General features: G+C 41.4%; 1 long non-coding RNA gene across 1 annotated transcript; it reads left to right on the plus strand.

Moving 5' to 3' along the window:
* Positions 1–279: 279 nt before the first annotated feature.
* Positions 280–23,140, plus strand: LOC142160278 (uncharacterized). The gene is made up of 3 exons (XR_012693132.1): positions 280–565; positions 5,648–5,771; positions 23,056–23,140. It is a non-coding gene; the product is annotated as an uncharacterized LOC142160278 (long non-coding RNA).
* The last annotated feature ends 1,393 nt before the right edge of the window (positions 23,141–24,533 follow it).

Consider the following 24,533-nt stretch of genomic DNA (forward strand, 5'->3'; position numbering starts at 1 on the left):
GTAGCAGTTGGTCAGTGAGAGAAGTGGCCGTTGATCAGTGAGAGAAGTGGCCGTTGATCAGTGAGAGAAGTGGCCATTGGTCAGTAGAGGAAGTAGCAGCTGGTCAGTGAGAGAAGTGGCCGTTGGTCAGTAGGGGAAGTAGCAGTTGGTCAGTGAGAGAAGTGACAGTTGGAGCTGTGAGGAAAATGAGAGTTGGTCAGTGAGCTAAGTGATAGTTGGTCAGTGAGAGAAGGGACAGTTGGTCAGAGAGAGAAGGGACAGTTGGTCGGTGAACTTAGTGACAGTTGGTTAGAGAGAGAAGTGACAGTTGGTCAGTGAGGGAAGTGACAGTTGGAGCTGTAAAAAGAGTGAGGGTCGTCAGTAAGAGTTGAGAGACAGCAGGAGGAGAGTGAGAGGCTGCTTAGATGGGAAGTAAGCATGGAGATCAGTGAGGGAGAGACATGTAACTGGTGACAAGGAAGGTGACCAGGGTCTTATGAAGAAAACAACAGCTTAGGAGTGAATAACTGACGAGTAATTGCTGAGGGGAATAATAGCTGATGACAAGCCAGCGCAGTGTTGACAGGTAAGTAAATCCAGACAGGTCATCTATATAGGAATTAGTGATATACTTACATGAACATTTAAAGTGATAAACCTTCAGATTTTGTAAAGACTAAGTCCATTAGGTGGAGTAATAGAAATTTACCTCACAAAAAAGCAGTCAGGATCTCTACATCTATTCCCTGAGGAAAATATTTGTTGAACCATTTATATACACAAACTACTATTGTGACAGTTTCCCTCTCACTAAGATAATAACCAAGCTGAAATACCAACATTATTCAATAAGCAAATAGAGGAGCTTTGGAATTTCAACATATATTGTGTTCATTGATATCAGATAATATACTTCAACAAATTTACCGTAACTAAGTGAAAGATTATAGTAAATTGGAAAAAAAATAGATATTATAGACTGAGTTGGACCGTAGGTACAGAATTAAATACAGTTCATAATACCTGCAGACATTTCATTGAAATTGAAACTGTCATTTATCAGCACCTCAGTAAATAATGCAGTCTGCTGGGGTAGGATTCCAGCAAGTGTAATGAAGATGTTAATGTGTTAAACTCATATAATAGTATCCAAAGAAATAAAAAAATCATAATGAATTGTGTGGCAAACATTTGAAAACCATCCACTAACAGTCCCTGAAGAGGTACATAGTGACGCACATAGAGTTGTGTTCATAGTGCAACAAATCAATTAAACCGCAACTACAACCGGCCTGCCAAGTTTGAAGTTAATGGGCCTGAGTCATTAAGGAGAGCAAGGCAACATAAGGAGTAAGTTTGATCCTGGACTAACCATGTTACAACGCAAGGGGTGCAAACTAGTTTACTAATTTTGCATGTAAGGAAAATACTGGCTGTTTTATCATCTAGCACGCAAATACTTGATAACTTTATTTTTACACTGAAATTTAAAGTTGATCCAGGACATGCCCTATCCCAACTATAAATATGTCCTCACACTTTACATTTCCATCCCCTCCAATACAACATGGTTTTCCCAAGGTGCAAATTAACTCCTTGCTTTTGCTTTGCTCTCCTTAATGACTCAGGCCCACTGTTTTAATATTTATAAATATCTTGAAATTTGGTAATATGTCATTTATGCCATTAGCAAAACTTATATTAATCTAGGACAAGATTACGTGACTAGTAATATTTAGCTTATAATAGGTGGTTTTTGCATAGACATTTGGTAACACAGTAACCCCGAGTAAATTTTTATTATATGATCTTTGGAAAATTCAGACAAACCATGTTGCAATGCAAAGGGGTACAAATGCAATTTTTTATTTGGTATGCTGGAACAATATTGCCTGCTTTTACATGTAGCACACATATACCGTGCAGCTTTATTTTTAGATGGTGCCAACATGCAAAATTGTGTCTTTTAACTGGATTTAACCAGGGCCGGTGCTAGGGTCCATGGCGCCCTAGGCACATTTTCAAAATTGGCGCCCCCACCCTGCACACTTACAAAATAGTGTGTAAGTGTGCAGGGTGGGGACGCCGATTTTGAAAATGTGTGTCTTTTCTTACCTTAACTTGCCTCCTCTCTGCTCCGTCTGCTGCCCTCCACTCACTGACACTGTCGGGCCGTGATGATGATGTCACGCCCGCCAGTCAGTCATTGAGTGGAGGGGAGGAGACGGAGCAGAGAGGCGGTGGTGGTGAGCAATAGTCCTTCCTCCCCCTCCCTGTGGATGTATCTGAAGCTGTGAAAGGTATGGTCAGCGGTCGCCGCACAGTTTTAAAGAAATTTTTAATCTGTGGTGCCCTCCAGGCGCCCTCCAGAGCCCTGGATTTAACTCTAAATGAGGCTATACATGTAAACACCCACTGGGAATTTGGCTGACTACATAGAATGCTTTTGATAACAGTTCATATAGCAGTACCGTCCGACAACATATTAGACTTCTTGGAAAGGTTTTAGTTTTTATCAAAGTTCAAACTAATAATTGAATATCTTGAATAAAATATACATGATAAAATGATTGTACTACAGTAGTTCCTAACGTTGTGGATAACTTTAACAGACCAATGTATAACAATATTTTTTTAACAATATATGTGGGTAGATTTATTAAAACTTCTAAAAAGTAAAAGTGGAGGTGTTGCCCATAGCAACCAATCAGATTCTAGCTATCACTTTCTAGATAAATAATAGCTAGAGTCTGATTGGTTGCTATGGGCAACACCTCCTCTTTTCCTTTTTAGAAAAGTGGAGGTCTAAATCTACCCCCTGGTCTTTATAGATTGAGTGAACTTGGAAAAATGGTTTCAGTGGAGTAACAGCATCAGTATAAAACTGCTGAAATACAGAAAAGAACTGGAAGTCATACTGAGAAGTACACCATCCACTGGGATCCTGTTATTTTGAAATGCCAACTGCTCTGGACATAAAATTCACCCAACTCTTCCTTTTATGTCCCAATTATGGTAAAACGGCTATAGTAACCTATGTCCTCTTATTCTGGTAATACATATGCATGAGGACATATATGGGAACTCTAATTGTTGTCAAAAACAGTTGAGATGGACGACCAAGAAATCTGTAGCATGAACAAAACTGGATGCTGCAGCAGGTCTTTGTAAACTGTTAAGATAATTTAAATATAATTTTACTTGAACTGTGCTGGTAAATGTTTAGATTCAGTTTATTGAGGATGAACAAAAAATAAAGCCACATGGCATGCAAATTTATTAATGTTTTTTTTATACATATTTCCCCATCCTCACTTCATCTGTACTGTACTTGTGAAGAAAAAGCTATTTAGGTTCAAGTGACGTTTGTGGTAGAGCGTCCTGTACATTCTCTAGATCCTAATTAATGTGATCATTGAAACCCTACTTAATGTGCTCAGTTTGACACAACAGACAAGCACTCTTCCTTCACACTGCATAGAGCACATTAGAATCTGCATCTTGCTGAACATAGGGCCTCTGTTCTGGATGCTCTAAGAAAAACTATTCTGCACTGCTGGCAGTCCTGCACAGAGTCTCCATTCACTGGACACACTCCTGAGCACCTATTGCATTTGCATGCAGTGAATCTCTGTGTTGCAAAACCAAACATCTCTATTCTTGGCAGGGAATTTAAACTGACTGAGGAATGTTTATGTCTGTGGGATCACATTTTAGAAATCATAAAAATATTACAGTAGCCACTACAAGCAATTAATTATGCTAATGTGTCATCTTCATCATCATCATCATCATCATCATCATCATTTATTTATATAGCACCACTAATTCTGCAGCGCTGTACAGAAAACTCATTCACATCAGTCCCTGCCCCATTGGAGCTTACAGTCTAAATTCCCTAACACACACACACACACACAGACAGACAGAGAGGGAGACAAACAGCTATTACAAAGTCTCCAAATAGAGAACAGCGATATATTTTACACTACCAAAATTAATTCTAGTTTTGCTTTTAAGGACAAATAAGGCTTTATTTTTAATTAATGGTCATTATATAGAAGAAAAATATATATGTATAGGGCATAATTAAAACAAATTTGCCTACTAAAACCAGGTGTCATCCTTTAGTTTTTATGGAGAAAGTACTAATACTGAAGTCAATGCAGAAAAGTGTGCCATTAAAGTAAATGGAACCATTTCCAATTTATACAGTGGCTATAATAGATGTTCATCGGGGAAGAGGAGAGGGGATGGTCTGCCAACAACGGCACCTAGGAGGGAGGGCACGGATGAGAGGGAGACCCCCAGGGGGAAGAGGAGGGAGCGAGAGGGGGCAAGGGAAGAGGGTCCTCGAGGAGGAGGCAGGGAAGCTGGCGAGCAGAGTTGAAAGTGGAGAAGACAGGAGGAGAGAAGACCCTGCTCAAAGGAGCGTACAATCTAAGGGGTTAACAATCTAACATTATGGTTCCATGTTGTAAGACTGCAAAATGTGAAAAAGTCCAAGAGAGTGAATACCTTTTATAGTCACTGCATAAATTGAAATTGTATAATTCTCTCCAGTTCAGCCAAATATGTGTACACTTTTTTTCTTTTTAATTTCTTCTTAACCAGGTGACACCTTAAAGGGTCACATGAAAAACCCCTAAAGGTTTATGCTATTTCAAGTGGCCAGTTGCCAATACATTCTTATATGTATCTACTAAAGCTGCCTGGCAGAGGAGACCTCCTCTATACCCTCCAAGCCTGCCCTCTAATAGAGAGACTCTTAGGCCCTCAGGGCCTGACTCATTAAGGAAAGTTTAGCAAAAGTAAGTAAGTAAGACAAAACCATGTTGCATTGAAGGGAGATAAATTTAAAATGTGATGGCAGATTTATATTTGGGGTAGGGCATGTCCTAAGTCAACTTTAAATTTCAGTGTTCAAATAAGCTATCAAGTATTTGTGTGCTACATGAAAAACAGACAGTATTTTCCTTGTGTGCAAAATAATAAACTCATTTGCACCCCTTGCATTGCAGCTTGGTTTTGTCCAGAAAACTTAAATAAGAAAACTTACTTAATTTTTTGCTAAACTTTCCTTAACAAATCAGACCCTGAGCTATTAAGGACAGCAAAGCAAAAAAAAAGGAGTAAGTTTGCTCATGGACAAACCATGTTACAAGGCAAGGGATGAAAATTAGTTTATTATTTTGTACAAAAGTTAAATACTGGCTGTTTTTCATCTAGCACACAAATACTTGATAGCTTTACTTTTACATTGAAATTTAAAGTTGATCTAGGACATACCCTACCCCAACTATAAATATATTCCCACATTTTAAATTTATCTATCCCTCCAATGCAACATGGTTTTTGCCCAGATGCAAAGTTACTCCTTTTTTATGCTTTGCTCTCCTTAATGACTCAGGCCCCTAGTGAGGCCACATGTTGCTGTCACTATAGATTTCCTGGTTTAATGCTGAAGTGAACACCATGTTCACTTATAGTACAATGTACAGCAACGGGAAATAGAAACAGAATGAAATGGTTCTCAAGCCCCTCATTAGACCACCAGAATTTCTTGGGGATCGCAGCCTTCTTCTTTTTTTAATAGGAATTTATAAATGTCCAATATGTGTGTTAAAGTTCTACATGCTGTTATAACAAATCAATTCCTCTCCTACAGTAACAATGATGCAGAAACCAGGGTGGAATGTTAATGCATTTATCATCTATGCCTGCTTGAGCTTGGACTTGGATAAGGCTGCATAGGCCTGGGCCTGAGGAACAATCAAATCATCTTAAGGATGGTAAGAAGAGATAAATAATATTGAATCAATTGTTGTTCAGTTATGTCACTCTGTATTCAAATTACGAGTGGCCGTCATCCACTATACTGTGTTCTGTTGAACTAACTAAATGCGGAGTGCTTGTGTAACGCCTCTGGGAGAACAGAACAGATGCACACAGATGTCTTACCTTCTAAATGATGGAATACCTACTGTCCACCTCGGATCCACCCCTGCCGCTCTCCGTCTTGGTACTGTCTGCAGTAAAGGTCTGACTCCTGGACCCTGCAGGGGAATACACTAAGGAGACGGGTGCATACAAATAGCAAGCAGTTTGGTATGTTACCTGCCAGTGACCACCTCCTCACCTCACCAATGATCACTTCTTGTGCTTCGGGAGAAGACCAATCCCTTTGCTGCTCAACCACCCTGGGTCACCTGTGTCCGAGGGTACTCAGCCGCTCCGCAAGCTTCAGCCCGCAGCCTAACCACGGCTGTTAAGCCTGCCTTGTCTTGGGGCTCAGGACTTTAGTCACCCTGTCAGACAGATGAGGGGCCTTATATGCTACTCTCCCCTTCTTAACACTTAACTACACAGGGCCTAACGTCCTGCTAAACTACCCAGAGCCTAGCACCCTGCTGTTTAACTCTCTCAAACCAATAGGACCTTATACCCTTTCTAAACGACCAGGGCATAATTTCCCCTCAACAACTAAATAGTGCCTAGCACCTCTCTACACTATGGGCCTTGCGCCACCTACCAGGGGACTTATGGCCCTCTCACTACTGGAGGCCTTGTGCCTCAACTTCCTAACTTAAGGGCCTTGTGCCCTATCTCTAACTAAATTGATTTATTGATCTCCTAACTGATGCTTCTGATACTTCCAACCCACTGCTGCACTGACTGTAAAATAGTGGAAGCTCCATGAAATGAAGACTTCAAAACTACAATTATAAAAGTGCAGTATGCTGTACCTATAGTGCAAATAACAGATACTTTTCTGTCCATAACACTCACTGAAAAAACAAAACAAAAAAAAACCCTCTCCTCACTTATCGGGACAAGCTGTATGTCGGACGGGACAGCGGGACAGTCCACTGAAATCAGGACTGTCCAGCTGGAATAAGGACAGTTGGGAGGTATGCTCTAACCACAGAGAATGCTAGTCATAAAGGTGTATTTTACTTATAGCAAAGGTCTTCTAAACAGCTGTAATAGTGTAACTGTACTTTTTATGTTTTACACATAAATACTTGATGTACTTTTGGAACCCTCAGGGACCCCTACAGCTTGAAAGTTCTCACCTGTTGGCGTAGCTCTAGATTTTCACCTTGCATTGAAAATGCAAGAGATTTTTTAAAGCGAACAGGTGTGTGCTCATTTCTTATACAAGATCTGTGCAATCTGTGTCTTATAATGTAACCCCACACTGTTTGTACCTACACTCTCCCACGTTGTTGATACATATAAAGGATCTGGTGCTGTACTGTAAGTACTTCTGAATTACGAGTTTCTAGTGGGGCACACTACTTGAAGGTCAACTCTACAGATATATGTCTCCTATTTTATATCTATTTCAGAAGCTTTATTTTGACATTAATGCCAGATTTCTGTTTCCCTTCATTTCCCTGAAAAGTTTTCCTACCAATACAAAGTGTCATCCATTAGTTTTTATAGAGAAAGTACTATTACTGAAGTCAGTGCAGAAAGGTGTGTTATTAAAGTAAATGGAACAATTTTCACATGTTAATGGAAAATAATTTCCATAAACATGTTTTTTTTAATTTACATTTTATTCAGTAAGTGGTTATTTAATACTTGTAGTGTAATTTTCCACACTGTACTGGAAAAATACCAGCTTGTTTTACAGTTTTAATAAATATCCCACAATATGATCATGGTGTAGTCCTGTATTAATATATTATGTACTTATTTATATAACTGTGGGTATATACACCGGTGATCCACAACATTAAAACCACTGACAAGTGAAGTGAATAATATTGATTATCTTGTTACAATGACACTTGTTAAGTGCATTCAGTTCTTGAAGTTGATGTGTTGGAAGCATGAAAAATGGGCAAGAGTAAGGATCTGAGCGACTTTGACACGGCCCAAATTTAGATGGCTAGACGACTGGTTCAGAGCATTTCTTAAATGGCAGGTCTTATGGGGTTCCTGGTATTCAGTGTTTAGTACCAACCAAAAGTAGTCCAAGGAGGGAAGACAGGGTCATGGGCGCCCAAGGCTCATTGATGCGCATGGGGAGCGAAGGCTAGCATAGCACATATTGCTAAAAAAAAGTTATTGCTGGCTATGATAGAAAGGTTTACCAGAAGAAAATACCGCACAGAGTTAAAGGTAAATCCCTCACAAATAAATAGAAGTATGAATACACTGGGAATAGGAAAGGGGAGGTGCTCCCACACAACTAAAGACGTAGCATCATAAACAGAACACAGGGAGAGTAGAAATTGTGTTTATGGGGCACACTGTAAACCCAAAAGTCAATAATATGATTAAAATAGTAAATTTTTATTATTTGTATCGATAAAACTTTGAAGCGAAATATTAAAAAAGAAAAAATAGATAAATTGACTGAAGATACATAAATGCTGTTAAAAGGGTAAAAGAATTTTTACCCAGCTGGCTGGCTGTCTTGTAATTGTGCACATTAATATTATCCGTGAACTTGATAGGAGTTTTCATATGTCTCTTCAGAAGTTGGAATTTATTACCATAGTGGGAATGAAAGGGAGAGTTAAGGAACCTCCATAATACTAAGAATAAGGCATAAACAGTATGTATGGTGTGCCAAGTTATTGTTTCAACTCCTCTAAGGCGTATTTAAATATCTCTGGGTAATTTACAGCTGTGCTACATGTTACATTGTAGCAAGGAGCTCAATAGTATCTCTTAGCTATTTCATAATAGCTTTGGTCTCCTATATGCCCCTAATCAGCGCATGTAACAAAGGAACTTAATTTGTACTCAGCTATCAGCCAATCGCTTCGTCCCTTATAAATCCCTGATAGGTAACCGTCTAACAGAGACTGAATCTGAAATCGTATTCATATTTAAATGCCAGTGTTATAATTCAATTGATTTCTTTTTCACGAATACTTCAACTGAGAGTTTTAAATAAGACTACTTTCTTTATATGAGATTAACAGACAGCGCCGACGTATGTTTCGCTCAATGCTTTAACAAGGCAAAGCTGCTGCTGGCAAAGCTTGGTTCCTTACATTCATGTGGATTTTACTTTGACAAGAATTTGGTTTGGCCTCCAAATTCCCCAGATCTCAATCTGATCGAACATCTCTGGCGTGTGGGCAATTTACTGATGTGTATTTGTCGGTAAAGGCCTTCCTCGTGGAATTTGTAGTTCATTTTGATGAACATCATCTTTTACACATTTTTAGGAAATACCCTCCTACGCCAATCACTGACAAGGTTTCAGGCTGTGCTGAAATCTCTTTCTGAGCACACACTGGAGGGTGGGCAGCTTAGGCAAATCAAGTTTGTACATGGGTCTACAAATTGCCTTTTTTTCCTCCCAGTTTGTAAATGGACTGTCTGACATATCTATTTGTAAGCGGTCATTAAAATAATCCTCCACCGTTCTTTGGATGTTGATAGTAGGATCAGGTGGAGTTACGGCACAGGTGTCACGAATTTTGGGCAATTCTTTTAAACCAGACCAGGGGGTAAATGTATCAATATGCGGGTTCTTCAACACCTGTGTGTTCAGCCTCTTCCGCGATTAAATTTCAAGCGGCGCTGCATTGTAAAGGGTTAACTTCCCTTTACAATGCAGCGCCGCTTGAAATTTAATCGCGGAAGAGGCTGAACACGCGGGTGTTGAAGAACCCGCATATTGATACATTTACCCCCAGATGTCAAAATGTGCTGACTCATCTGCATCACCAATGAGTCTTTTGGGAAAGCTAAGTTTTACAAAGCACACGGCAGTTTTTAGCACATCTAGGAAACATTGCCACACAGAGGTTATAGATAGAATTATCCTGGGGCCCTCCCACCACCCTTATGTTGGATCTTAAAAAGGACATGTACACTTTAAACCAAGCTCTTCAGCGACAACTAGTGCCAGTTTTGTGGCTAAAGTGCTTGGTTTGTTTAGGCCCCCACAAAGCAAGCTACCAATGGGCTTAAGGCAACTAAGCTAACAGAGCTGTTAATGAACTCTACAGTGGCAAGTCATGAACCAATGAAAGCAGTTCTTGCCAGTGATAGTAAGAAGGCCATTGTCATGCCTTGTCAATACAAAAAAAATCCACCTCTTATGTGTGGAATTATTTTTTCCCAAATCTTGACAACAGTTGTCTAGCCATTTGTAGCGTTTGTAAAGCCACAGTCAGTAGAGATAGGGACCTTAACCATCAAGAAACCTCATCCATGTTATGCAGGGCCTGATTAAGGGTCACAGCCGCCCTAGGCTACTACACCAGTTGACGCCCACATCCCCACTGTGTGTGTAAAAAAAATATATATATATATATATATACAAGTTAACCCGTGCATGATACTCATGCATTCTAGTCAAATCAAGCTACTTAAGGTGTTAAAAAGGTTCATGTCATGCATTTGGGCCTAGCCCAGGCCTCCTCAGGGGAGGAGCGTTATTTCCCGACGCAAGCGCCCTTTTTTAACGTGGTTTTGTCCACATGTCACCATCTCATCATTTTTCTCCATCACCTCATCCTTCATCTTCATCGCCACATCCTTCATCAAGCTACTTAAGGTGTTAAAAACTCCCCACTGTCACCCCCGGCAACCACCAACCACTCCCAACTGTCACTTCTCCATCAAGAAATATATAGGTCAGTGTATAACTCTGCCCAGCAGGTGGCGCTGCAGCTTGTTTTTTTTTTCCACACACACCACTAGGCATTTATATAGTAGATATATATTGTAACAAAGGGAGGCATTTATCTGACAAAATGCAGAGAAAGCATACAAGCAGAATAAAACATTGGCGCAGTTGAGCACCTAGATTGAGGTTAAACCAGGTAAAGACTTATGTGTAGTTTAAAGTTTGGTTAACTTACATTATTTGAAAGCTCCTTCCTCTCAGCAAACAGACAGGGTGTGTCTGTTACTGCAAACAGAGCCAGTAGTGGGCGTTTCCTCTTAAAGAAAAGGTGGGTGTGCCACCTGCCCATCAAGCTAAGGCTGGGGGAGGAGTATCATGTATAAAAGCTGGATTGTGTCATTTGTTCACTGAGACCAACGCTGGGGAAGCTGGCTGGTCTTGAGAGAGCTGGTTTATGTCAAGCTAGCGTTTAGGGTCTCCATAATTGCTGTGAAATTCATACAGTGTCAAATACATTTTAACCATCCTGACAATAAAGCTGCATAAAAAGAAGAAGTTGTACCCATGTGCTTCAGCAGTAGCTGGCTCTTGCCACAAGTGGTGTCAGAAGTGGGATGCTCCGGGAAGCAAGTTTCCGCTACCCAACCCGCGCAGACGTCAACATGGAGGAAGTACTGAGAATCCTCGTGAATGTGGCTGCTGCGCAGCAAGAGCAGCAAGCTCAGATGCTACGAGTTGCCGAGGCACAGGTGGAAAACACAAGGCTCTTAAGAGAAGAGTTAAGCTAGGTGAGGCATGACAGAAATTAACCACCTGGTCCAGTTCTGCAGAAAATGTCACCAGGTGATGACATAGAAGCGTATCTGGTGATCTTTGAGAGACTTGCAAAAAGAGCAAAATGGCCTCCTAAAGATTGGGCTGAGAGACTGGCGCCATATCTGACTGGTCAAGCTCAGCGAGCTTATATGGATCTAGATGAGGACCGAGCATCTGATTATTTGTGTCTAAAGTCTGAGATATTGGCTCGCATTGGGGTTGCCGGGCCGAGCCCAGTGCTATCACCAATGGCGCTATGATAAAGAAAAAACGGTCAGAGCGCAAGTGGCTGAGCTTTCTAAAATTTTAAAGATTTGGCTGCAGCCTGAGGGGAATTTGCCTTCTCGGATTATTGAAGTTCTGGCGATATATCACTGCATCCGGGGGCTGAACCGCAAAGGTGGGTGCAGCAATCAGACCCACAAACTTATGAATAGCTTGCCACAGTGGTAGAAAGGTTTTGTGCGCTACAGCAAATGACTAAAGAACCTGCATTCGTGCCAAAGCCGCTGCCACGCCAAAAGCCAGGTTTGACAATCCTTGCTACAGGGCCCAATGGCAAAACTGCTATGGACAGAGGGCCAGGTGCAAAGGTGTCTAATCTGAAGTGTTTCGAATGTGGTGAGCCAGGCCACTTTAAGGCAGACTGTCCTAAACTACAGGAACCCATGGACAGTTCCGTGGCACATATTTCTTTTCCAAGCTGTTTTACCATAAGTCCCACATCAGGAACTCCTTGTTTGTTTCGGGTGACTGTGCTAATCAACCTTGTTCTGGCCTTGGTTGACTCGGGGAGTGAACTCTCATTGGTTTCCAGCTCTGCCTTACACGAAACCATAACTTCTCGGTTGCCCAAGGTGAAGGTTCTTTGCGTACATGGCATGACAGAGAAGTATGAAAGAACAATACTACCAGTCACACTCAAAGACAAAACCATTATGGTGGTAGCTGCCATAGCACCTAAACTCCCATATCCACTCATTTTGGGGCGAGACTTCCCACTGTTTAATGAGGTCCTCGGTGAGCGGATCCGGCCGGACATGCCGGTAACTGATGCAACGGTCGGAAGCCCGGTCTTAAAGGACCCGCCTAAGAATCCACAACATCTGGACATCGATCTTTGGGAACCGCCAAACCAGAATGCCATCCTGGGAGTCACAGCAGGAGTTCCACAAAAACATCCACCTGCGGGGAAACATGGACAGTCCAAACTAGCATTGGTCGGTGATGTCGCAGATGAGCCCACCCCGCCTGTCAGTGAGGATACGTACTGGTCCGCAATACCAATTTTGTTTCCTCTGCAGGACTTTGCTCGGGACCAACTTAATGATGCCACTTTGGAACATGCCTTTAAAAGTGTGACTGAGGTAAATGGGGTAGTGAAAGCCGCCCAGCCTGCAGAAGGTATACCATATTTTATTGTCAAAAATAATTTCTGTATAGAGTTGCTATTGTACAGGGGGAAAAAGTAGAACAATTAATGGTTCCTCAGGTCCATGTACCCCTAGTGTTAAAAGCAGCACACACACGTGTCTGTGGGGTACACCTAGGGGAGGATAAAACATGGGAACGAGTTCTGCTTAGGTTTTACTGGCCCGGTGTACACATGGCAGTGAAAAAGTATTGCCGGCCCTGTCCCATTTGTCAGAGAACCTCCCCCAAACCCATGTACAGGGCACCTCTCATTCCAATACCAATAGTACAAGTTCCCTTCAAATGGATAGCTAAGGACCTTGTGGGGCCACTGGAAAAATCCGCACGTTGGCACCAATATATTCTAGTGGTGCTTGACTATGCAACCAGGTATCCAGAGGCAATTCCCCTACGAAACATAAAGTCCAGCACCATAGCTAGAGAACTTGTATTGATGTTTACACGCTTGGGAATGCCCAAAGAAATTCTCACAGATCAGGGTACTCCATTTATGTCCAAACTGATGAAGGACATGTGCCAGTTGCTAGGGGTTATGGCGCTTCATACCTCCGTGTACCATCCACAAACAGATGGCTTGGTGGAACGCTTTAGCCGCACATTAAAGCACATGCTCAGGAAAGCAGTGGCTCAAGAGAAAAAGAGATTGGGACACTCTTATTCCCTATTTGATGTTTGCCATCCATGAGGTACCTCAAGCTTCAACAGGGTTTAGTCCCTTTGAGTTATTGTTTGAGAGACAGCCCATGGGTATCTTGGATATGTTAAAAGAAGGGTGGGAGCAGCAAGGACCCAGGGAGCCAAATCTGGTACAATTTGTGTCCCAAATGTATGCGAGGCTAGGAAAGATAGGGCCCATTGTGCAGCAACATGTAAGAGAGGCTCAGGAACGACAGAAGAAAAGTTATGACAAAACTGCTGTTGTTCGATCTTTTAAGCCTGGGGACAAGGTCCTAGTCCTGGTTCCTACCCAGGAAAGCAAACTTTTCGCCCATTGGCAGGGGCCATATGAAGTTCTAGAGGCTGCCGGTCCTGTCAATTACAGAGTCCGCCAGTTAGGTAGGAGAAGGGAGGAGCAAATATATCATGATAACCCCCTTAAACCTTGGCATGATGAGGAAAACTTTCCTCAGGTAGTGAGTACTGCCATTGAAAAGTCTGAAGTGTCCATTGAGCCAGCATTGTCTGTTAATCAGAGACAACAGACTGAAGAAATGATTCGCCGGAACAGGGATGTCTTCTCTTCCCTCCCTGGGCGCACTACCTTAATCGAACACGATATTGTCACTCCGCGAGGAGTCATTGTAAAGCCGTATCGTATTCCAGAAGCCAGACGGGTGGACGTGAGAAAGGAGATCGAGAAGATGCTCCAGTTAGACGTAATTGAAGAGTCCACTAGTGAGTGGAATAGTCCCATTGTGCTTGTTCCGAAACCCAATGGGACAATTAGGTTCTGCAATGACGTTAGGCGCCTAAACAGTATGTCGCAGTTTGATGCCTATCCGATGCCACGTGTGGATGAACTAGTGGAAAATCTTGCTGACAGCAACTATTTGACAACCCTTGATCTAACAAAGGGTTATTGACAAGTTCCCCTGACTTCCACGGCCAAGCCAAAGACTGCATTTTCCACCCCTGATGATCTCTATCAATATAAAGTCCTACCTTTTGGGTTGCATGGGGCACCTGCCACCTTCCAAAGGGACATGAATAAATGGCTGCGACGTCACACAGCTTATGCAGCCGCTTACTTGGACGATATAATGATTTATACCCCAGACTGGGGATCACATTTAGCCAAAGTTGAGGCGGTCTTAGCTTCATTAAGGTCAGCAGGGTTATCAGCTAACCCCGAGAAATGTGCCATAGCCATGAGAGAAGCCAAATTTTTGGGGTACGTTGTTGGTCGAGGGCGTGTAAAACCCCAGCTAGACAAGGTGGAGGCAGTCAAAAATTGGGCAAGACCAGAAAAAAAGTCACAGTTAAGAACCTTTTTAGGCTTAGCAAGTTACTACAGGCGGTTTGTAAGCCACTTCGCCACTAGAGCTGCTCAACTTACGGACATGTTAAAAAAAAGTTGACCAGATAGATTAACCTGGTCTGACTCTGCAGAAACCGCCTGGTCTGATCTTCGGTTAGCTCTTTGTTCCTCCCCAGTTCTACAGGCACCGGATTTTACCCAGAGGTTCTTCCTCCAAACTGATGCTTCTGGTGTTGGCTTAGGTGCAGTCTTGTCACAGGAGAAGAATGGAGTAGAAAATCCTGTCCTGTAACTAAGTCGTAAGTTGCTTCCAAGGGAACAAAAATATGCCACTGTAGAGAAAGAATGTCTCGCCATAAGCTCTGTGCTATTATCTCCTAGGTAGAGAGTTCACCTTAATAACAGATCATGCACCATTGAGATGGATGCAGAACAACCGGGAGGTAAATGCCAAGGTAACCCGCTGGTTCTTGGCACTGTAACCTTTCAAGTTCTCAGTAGAACATAGACCTGGGATTCTGCACAAGAATGTAGATGCATTGTCACGAAAATATGCGCTCCTCGCAAAGTCCGCGTCCCCCTACTTGGAGACGCTAGGGGGAGGGATATGTAACAAAGGGAGGCATTTATCTGACAAGATGCAGAGAAAGCATACAAGCAGAATAAAACATTGGCGCAGTTATGCACCTAGATTGAGGTTAAATCAGGTAAAGACTTATGTGTAGTTTAAAGTTTGGTTAACTTACATGATTTGAAAGCTCCTTCCTCTCAGCAAACAGACAGGGTGTGTCTGTTACTGCAAACAGAGCCAGTGATGGGTGTTTCCTCTTAAAGAGAAGGTGGGTGTGTCACCTGCCCATCAAGCTAAGGCTGGGGGAGGAGTATCATGTATAAAAGCTTGATTGTGTCATTTGTTCACTGAGACCAACGCTGGGGAAGCTGGCTGGTCTTGAGAGAGCTGGTCTATGCCTAGCTAGCGTTTAGGGTCTCCATAATTGCTGTGAAATTCATACGGTGTCAAATACATTTTAACCATCCTGACAATAAAGCTGCATAAAAAGAAGAAGTTGTTTGCGTGTGCTTCAGCAGTAGCAGGCTCTTGCCACGTTATATATATATATATATATATATATATATATATATATATATATATATTACATAAATTTGTAAAATATTAATACATAAAACACATTTCATTCTGCACTTCATCTCTTACCTGATCTTGCAGCGTAGACTACCTGGTGTTCTCTTTTGCTGGTTCTTGGAGCGTTGCCAGTTGGCTGGCTTCTGGAACCTTGGAGTCCTGTATTTAAAATGTGCAAAAATTGTATTAAATTGCAAAATTTTAACAAACCCTGAATGATTCAAACACACCATTCCATTATGACCATATAAAACAACCCCCTAGTACAGATATAGGCAATAAAATACATGAAAATTATTTACAATCATATACTAACATCTACCAGCCCTGACTGTCTAGTATTTAGCATTCTAGTCACCACCACAAAGTACAGAGATCATGCTACCCACAAGCTATTTCATCAGCTCCCCCCGCCAGCCACTACATCCCCCCAGCCCTTTTGTCACCCCTCATAGTCAATTAATTAACCCCCCCAGCCAAATCATTAACCCCCTCAGTCAATTCATTAACCCCCCTCATTCACTTCATTAACCCCCCAGTTACTTCATTAACCCCCGTTCAGTCACATCATTAACCCCCCATTCAGTCACATCATTAACCCCACTCAGTCACATCATTAACCCCCCCATCAAATAATTAAACCCCCCGGTCACTTCATTAACCACCCCCAGTCACTTCATTAACTACCCCTAGCTACTTCCTTAACCACCCCCCTGATATTTATCAAATATAACTGTCTTCTGCTCCTCTTCTCTCTGGCACATCTGTCTTCTTGACAGGTAGTTGATAGCACATCCCATGCTGTTCAGTGCAGCAAATGTGGTCATGTGTTCATCTCACGTGACCACACTCAGCTTAGCACCGAAGCTGCACTGACAGGGCAGCTAACAGCATTGGATTTGCTGTTAGCTGCCTGCATCAGTGTAATTGAATGCAGTGACAGCCGGGACCGCCCCCTTGAGACCAGGGGTGGCTGATCACGGAGGAGGCAGCGTCGGACATTTTAGGTAGGAATTTTTATTTTTTTTGAAAAGCTTGTGCCTCCTAGGGACCCAGCGCCTAATGATTGATCAGGCCCTGATGTTACGCCTTTTGAAGCGAGTTCATGGCAAGCTCTTGGGAAAATTAGAAACTTATGCTAATAAAATAAGCAGTCCAGCATCAGCTACCTCCTTTCTCTCAGCTAAGTCCCAGCACCTGCAATCTACACCACCAACACCTTCATCATAAATATCCTCACTATGATGGGAGTTAGTCCTGCATCCAAGTTGCTAAGGCTAGATGAATCCTCTCCTCAGAAGAATCCTTCAGCGTTAGGCCCGTTGCTGCTGCTGCTGGGGGTGGATCTTCAACCTAAAAGACTGCTAGTAGTTTACAACAATTGACTGTTAAACAATCCTTTGCAAAAGGAAGCCAGTATGACAGCTGTTACCCAGTTGCACAGAGGATCACAGGCACCATGGGGACTATGCTAGTATTAGATCTGTGTCCAATATCCACCATTAATGCAGCAGGTTTTAGACAGTTAATTGAGGTTCTGTGTACCCATTACCAAATTCCATCTCAACACCATTTTACTACCAGGAGGTTACAAAAAAGAAAATTATTGGGGTACAAAATGCCATTCTACCCACTGTACACTTAACCACAGAACTAGGAAAACTAAAGATTATATGACTGTGACAGCCCACTGGGTTGGTGAATCACCTTCAGTAGCAGGAAGAGCAGCAGCATCTAACAAACAATGCTAGATCTTTCAGAGGCAGGCTACTCTGTGCATCACCTGTTTCACTAAGAGGCATACCGCTGACAACCTGTTTGAAAAACTAAGGGATGTCATTGCAACATGACTTATCCTGCTTGGACTCTCCTGAGGATATGTGATTTTCTGATAACACCACCAATATTGTTAGAGCATTACAGTGGGGAGAATTCCATCACATGCCCTGTTTTGCTTGCAATTCAACTTGGTGATACAGAGCTTTTTGAAAAATGACAGTGATATGCAGGAGATGCTGTCTGAAATATTTTGGGTCATTTTGGGCATTCTGCAACAGCATGTAGGAGATTGCAGCAGCTGCAAGAAGAATAGAATTTCAAGGGGAATGCACTTTAGACCAGTGCAGTGGAGAATACTTTCTGTGTTGTGCAAGGTGTTGAAACCACTCGAAGTAGTCATCTGTGAAGTCAGTTCAGACACTGCTAGCTTGAGTCAAGTGATTCATCTAATTAGACTGTTGGAAAAGCTGTTAGAGAAATTGAAGGAGGAGATGAAATAAAGCAATTCTGCTAACTATGTTGGACTTATAGATCAAGTACTTTCTTCACTTCGCCAGGATCCAAGAGTTATTAACATCTTGGAATCTTATGACTACATTTTGGCAATTGTGCTTGATCCTAGGTGTAAGAGCTATGTCTTCTCTTTCTTTCCAGCTGACCCAGATCTCAAGAGATGCAATAAACTCCTGGTCAGCAAGCTGACAGCTCAAGTGGTACATGCCACAACAACGTCTCCTCCTTCAGTTTCTGTGGCAACTGCTTCTAGGAACAAACTTAGCTTTCCTAAGACACCCAGTGACACCCAGTGGTGATGCAGATGAGTCAGCACAAGATTTTGACATTTGGTCTGGTCTAAAAGAATTGCCCAAAAATTGTGACAGCTCTGTTGTAAATTGAACTACAAATTCCACGAGTAAGGCCATTAGCAGCAATTGCATCAAAGTACAGTGACTTCTGTAATGGTTGATTCCAGCGGGGATGATGTACACACTGATGAGGGTGAGTATGATGACGGTGTAGATTGCAGATGATGTGATCTAGCTGAGAGAAGGGAGCTAGCTAATGCTGGTGTGCTTGTTAATATTTTGGGTAGAATGGCATATTGGCAATTTTATGTTTTTCTACAGTGAACTTTCCCTTTATTAGAGAGGTGTTTTTTCATTACCAATGTAAAAGCTTGTTTTTTGGATTGCAGTTTCCCTGACTTAAACCCACTATGTCCTTGTTCATAGGCTTTAGTAGATGACATAGAAGGAGTATCATCATAACTGGTGCCAGCAGCTGGTTGCTGTATTGATGGTGCTGAGCTATGGCACTGGAAACTAACAAGAACACTGCTACCCATTCTGTTTATGTGTGAACAATGGCACTGAGCCATGGCCTTGAGATTAGAGAGTGACAAGAACACTGCCATCCCTCCTGCTTCTGTATGAGCAATGGCACCCAGCTATGTCACTAGAGAGTGAAAAGGACACTGCCACCCCTCCTGTTTCTGTATAAGCAATTGTCCAGAGCAATGTGACTGGAGAGTGACAAGGACACTGCCACCCCTCCTGTTTCTGTGTGAGCAATGATACACAGCTATGTCACTGGTGACTGATAAGAAGAACACTGCCACCCCTCCTGTTTCTGTATGAGCAATGGCACACTGCTATGTCATTGGAGACTGTCTGTGAAATGGGGCTGGATCTCCGTGGAGGGTGGTACTTACGGAATCCAAAACATGCGAGATCTGAAGACGCGCTGATGATGTTTTGACTCAATTTGAGTTCCAAGGACACGAGAAAGTACCGAGCCTGCTCGGCTCGATACTCGGATTTCCTAAATTAGGGGGGGGCTTGGTTTTCAAAAAAACGAGCCTGACCATCCCTACTTACTATATTTTAATCTCTACAGCAACATTTAATGTTGTCATTGCAGGGATTTGCATAAAAATAAAAGTACTTATTTATCACTCAGGTATTATTATAAAGTTAATCTCCTTTATTGTAGCTACAAAACAATCTAAGACTATCCTGATTTTTGGTCTGAACAACAATACAATCAAGATAACTGGCCTCACTTTTACACCATTTGAAGTTTATTTTTACTTCCTTGCTCTCGCCCTTCCTTTGACTGCACAGTCTGAGTTTTAGACTCTTTAAATAGACGTTGTTTTCCTCAGTCTAAAAATACACAACTACTCATTAGTATGTTCTGACATTTTCTGTGAAAAAAACATACCTTCAAATTATAAGACCACAGCTGTTTTTAGATGCTTCTCAATTATTTCAAGGTCTGGCTTTGAAATGTGAAAACAGTATTCCATAATTAAGGGTGTATATGTGGCTTTGTGTATACAACCCTAAGTATTAAGGATACCTTATAATATCCCGGTTCCAGAACTGGTTAAGTGGGTTTATAACCAGAAAGAAATACCAAACCAGAGATAGTGTCTTAAATGAAACAAGCAGTGCACACAATTCCCGCTTCAGTGTATAACTGAGTACCAGATATATAATCTTTAAAGCTTATCTGTGTGGAATCCAAAATAGGCTGTATTAGGTCCACTTTCTTTCAGATCCACATGATAGCCGGATGGTGTAGATATTGAACAAGGATTGCACGGAGATCATAAAGCAAATAACAGGAACACGGCTGATCCAGGTGAATAGGTAAACCAGGAGCACAACAAGGTAAAGCACAGCAACGGTGGCTAAGTGGTTAGCACTTCTGCCTTACAGCACTGGGGTCATGAGTTCTATTCCCGACCATGGCCTTATCTGTGAGGAATTTGTATGTTCTCCCTGTGTTTGCGTGGGTTTCCTCCCACACTCCAAAAACATACTGGTAGGTTAATTGGCTGCAATTAAAATTGCTCTTAGTCTCTCTCGGTCTGTGTGTGTATGTTAGGGGATTTAGATTGTAAGCTCCAATGGGGCAGGGACTGATGTGAATAAGTTCTCTGTACAGCGCTGCAGAATTAGTGGCACTATATAAATAAATAAATAAATGATGATGATGATGAAGTTATCTAATTTCAAAACTGGAGAAATGACTGAAGGGTTTGCATCTAGGGGATACGTTTAAGAATTGATTTGTCAATCAGTGGCTAAGGTTACAAAAGGAAAGGATGCATATGAAATGATTAGTTTCTAAACCCTTGATACTATTGTAACCAATTGCAAAGTTTGATAAATAAATAATACCAGCCAATTATTAATTAAATCCAGATCCAAAACCAAAACCTTTCAGGATTTTTGAGCAAAACCACATTCAAAACCAAAAGACACAAAAGACAGGGGTCAGCGCACATCTCTTAAATATATATATATATATTTTTTAATTATTATTAGTAGTAGTATTATAGATATGTATAGCACTAAAGTCAGTTGTAGCTGTATATAATAAGTAAAAACAAAACAATGTCATTAATACATGTCAAATATAGAATGTAGAGTCATGGTCAAAAGTTTTGAGAATGACACAAATATTATTTTTCACAAAGTCTGCTGCTTCAGTTTTTATGATGGCAGTTTGCATATACTCCAGAATGTCATTAAGAGTGACCAGATGAATTGAGATTAATTTAAAAATCCCTCTTTGCCATGGCAATGAACTTTATCCCAAAAATAACATTTCCACTGCATTTCAGCCCTGCCACAAAACGATCAGCTGACATCAGGTCAGTGATTCACTCATTAACACAGGTGAGAGTCTTGATGAGGACAAGGCTGGAGATCACTCTGTCATGCTGATTGAGTAAGAATAAAAGACTGGAAGTTTTAAAAGGAGGGTAGAGCTTAAAATCATTGTTCTTCCTTTGTTAACTATGGTTATCTGCAAGGAAACACATACAGTCATCATTGCTTTGCACAAAAAAGGCTTCACAGGCAAGGATATTGCTGCTAGTAAGATTGCACCTAAATCAACCATTTATTGGATCATCAAGAACTTCAAGGAGAGAGGTTCAATAGTTGTGAAGAAGGCTTCAGGGCGCCCAAGAACATCCAGCAAGCGCCAGGACCGTCTCCTAATGTTGATTCAGCTGCGGGATCGGAACACCACCAGTCAGAGCTCTTTGGTTTAAGAAGTCATATGTAATGTCTTTCCTTCCAACTGACACAAATTTTCACACATGCAAACAGCTCCCTCTGAACAAGCTGTTGGATGAATTTACACATGACATGTCCCTTTCTTCATCTTCTCCTAAAAATGGTAGTACCAGAAAAAAAGCTATGTTTTTCTAAAAGTCACACTGTTGAGGAGTTAACAACACAGCAGCACACCAATGTGAAAGATTATGACATCTGGTCAGACTTAAAAGAAATGCCCAAATATATTGACACCTCTACTGTGTCTCAATTGGATACACCTTATCATAGTAGAATGGTGGAGGATTACTTTAATGATAAAGTAGAACTTAGCATCTCAGATAGTCCCTTTGAATTCTGGGAGGCAAAAAAGACAACTTGGAGCCCCTTGTGCAAACTATGCTGTTCTTAAGCTCTCTACTTTCCAGGGTGAACTCGAAAAGAGTGTTGAGCGCAGCACATTGTGAGAGATCATCGGAGGAGACTACTTCCCAAAAATAAAGAAAAACTGGTGTTCATCAAAATGAACTTCAAATTGTATGAGGAATAATACCGTTCTTGCCAACAATTACAAATATAATCTGTAGATTCCTGTGGGGATGTATTAATATTGTGTGATCATGAGATCAGTGATGAGGATGATGATGAGGTTGATGACATATAGGAAGATGACCACCCTTAGCCAAATGTTCAGTAGTAATTTGTTAAAATCCCTATCTATATTTTCCAGTTAATCAACTAACAACCAAAATGTTCTCTTTTGCAGGAGCCCAAACAAATCAAGTACTTCAGCCACAATACTGGCAGTCCCTGTCACTGAAGTGCTTGGTTTGCTAAACTAAGTACGTGTACTTTTTAACATATGGGTGTGTGCGTGAGCCCAATGACAATTCCATCTAGCACTATTTTACACTCTGACCTTGGTCTATCATCATCTCTTAAACAACTATCAATACCAATCTGTTGGCAAAACTCAAGAATGTAATTTGCAGAATTCAGCAACCGTATGTGGATACTTTATGCACACTACTGTGCCACTAAGGATTGTATCTTTTATTAAACTGCCATGTATTTTTGCCACTACTCAGTCACTAATTTTGGCCAGCCATCTCAATGCAGACCTTGGCCAAAATTGGTGAAAATTTTGACAGTTGTGAAGAGACAGAGGCAGATCTAAGGGGGGCGATTGCAGCGATCGCCCCACCTAGCACACTGCTGACTCCTGTTTTGACTGTTTTCTCTACAGTACTGAAGAAAATTACCTAGAACAGAACGGATAGTAACCGGAAGTGACATCAACCCGGAAGTAACATCATCGTGAAACCTCTCTATACATGTAATAAAGGTCAGTTAGAAATTTTTCAGTTTGATATTACTTCTGGGAAGTGACACAGGGTTGCTGCACACTGTGCAAGCCAGGCATGCACCAACATTTAAGAGCTTTATTTAAATGAAGAGATGGTTAAAGAATTTATGCAATTTTTCCTGATGAAGCTGAAAGGATACAACATGTAGGAAATTACATGTAGGAGTCCACAACTGGAAAGGATACAAGAACTTACACCTTACCCTTTGTGCTATAGAAAAGCCTTCACTGTTTTTATATTGGCATATGTGCAATTTTAGTCATATATTAAATGGTTACCTAATTACCCACCTATAAGTGGATATCCCCGCTATATCATGTTATCATGCTGTATTGCCTGGGCGCCTACCTAGGAAAAGAAATATACCTGGGAAATCTGCTCGATCTATATACAGTATATATATACATATATATATATATATATATATATATATATATAAAATATAAATGCTTAGTGGCGTGTGTTAGTCTGTCTGTGTGTGTGGAAAAAATAAAACCAAGCTGCAGCGCCACCTGCTGGGCGGAGTTATACACTGACCTACTAAATTCTTAGTGTGTGTGGAAAAAAAAACCTCAGAAAGGGCTGAAATTTGGTATACTAAGATGTTTTTAATTTGTTTATTTAATTTGTTATTTGTTAAAAGTGTTTATAAAGATTTAAAAAAAATATATATATATTTCTTGAAGGAGAAGTGACAGTTGGGAGTGGTTGGTGGTTGCCGGGGGTGACAGTGGGGAGTGGTTGGTGGTTGCCAGGGGTGACAGAGCAAGAGGAGTGTGATACTCAGGACCGCTGAGAGAGATCCCTGTGTCTGGATAGACATCTGGATAGATGTGGTGATGAAAATGAAGGATGAGGTGATGGAGAAGAATGATGAAGTGATGACATGTGGACAAAACCACGTTAAAAAAGGGCGCTTGCGTCGGGAAGTAACGCTCTTCCCCTGAGGAGGCCTGGGCTAGGGCCCAAATGCATGACAAGAACTTTTTTAAAACCTTAAGTAGCTTGATTTGACTAGAATGCATGAGTATCATGCACGGGTTAACTTGTGTATATATATATATATATATATATATATATATATATATATATATATATATATATATATATATATAGTTTTCTGCATCCTTTCAATTGACTTAATGTTGACTGCAGCAATCCTTTATTCTAGATATTTCGGGATTTTAAAACATGATGCGGGCAGCACAGTGACTAGGTGGTTAACACTTCTGCCTCACAGCACTAGGGTCGATTCCCGATCAGAGCCTTATGTGTGTGGCGTTTGTATGTTCACCCTGTGTTTGCATGGGTTTCCTCCGGGTACTCTGGTTTCCTCCCACACCCCAAGAACATACTT

The sequence above is a fragment of the Mixophyes fleayi genome, chromosome 6, assembly GCF_038048845.1.
Source record: "Mixophyes fleayi isolate aMixFle1 chromosome 6, aMixFle1.hap1, whole genome shotgun sequence".
Classification (NCBI taxonomy): domain Eukaryota; kingdom Metazoa; phylum Chordata; class Amphibia; order Anura; family Limnodynastidae; genus Mixophyes; species Mixophyes fleayi.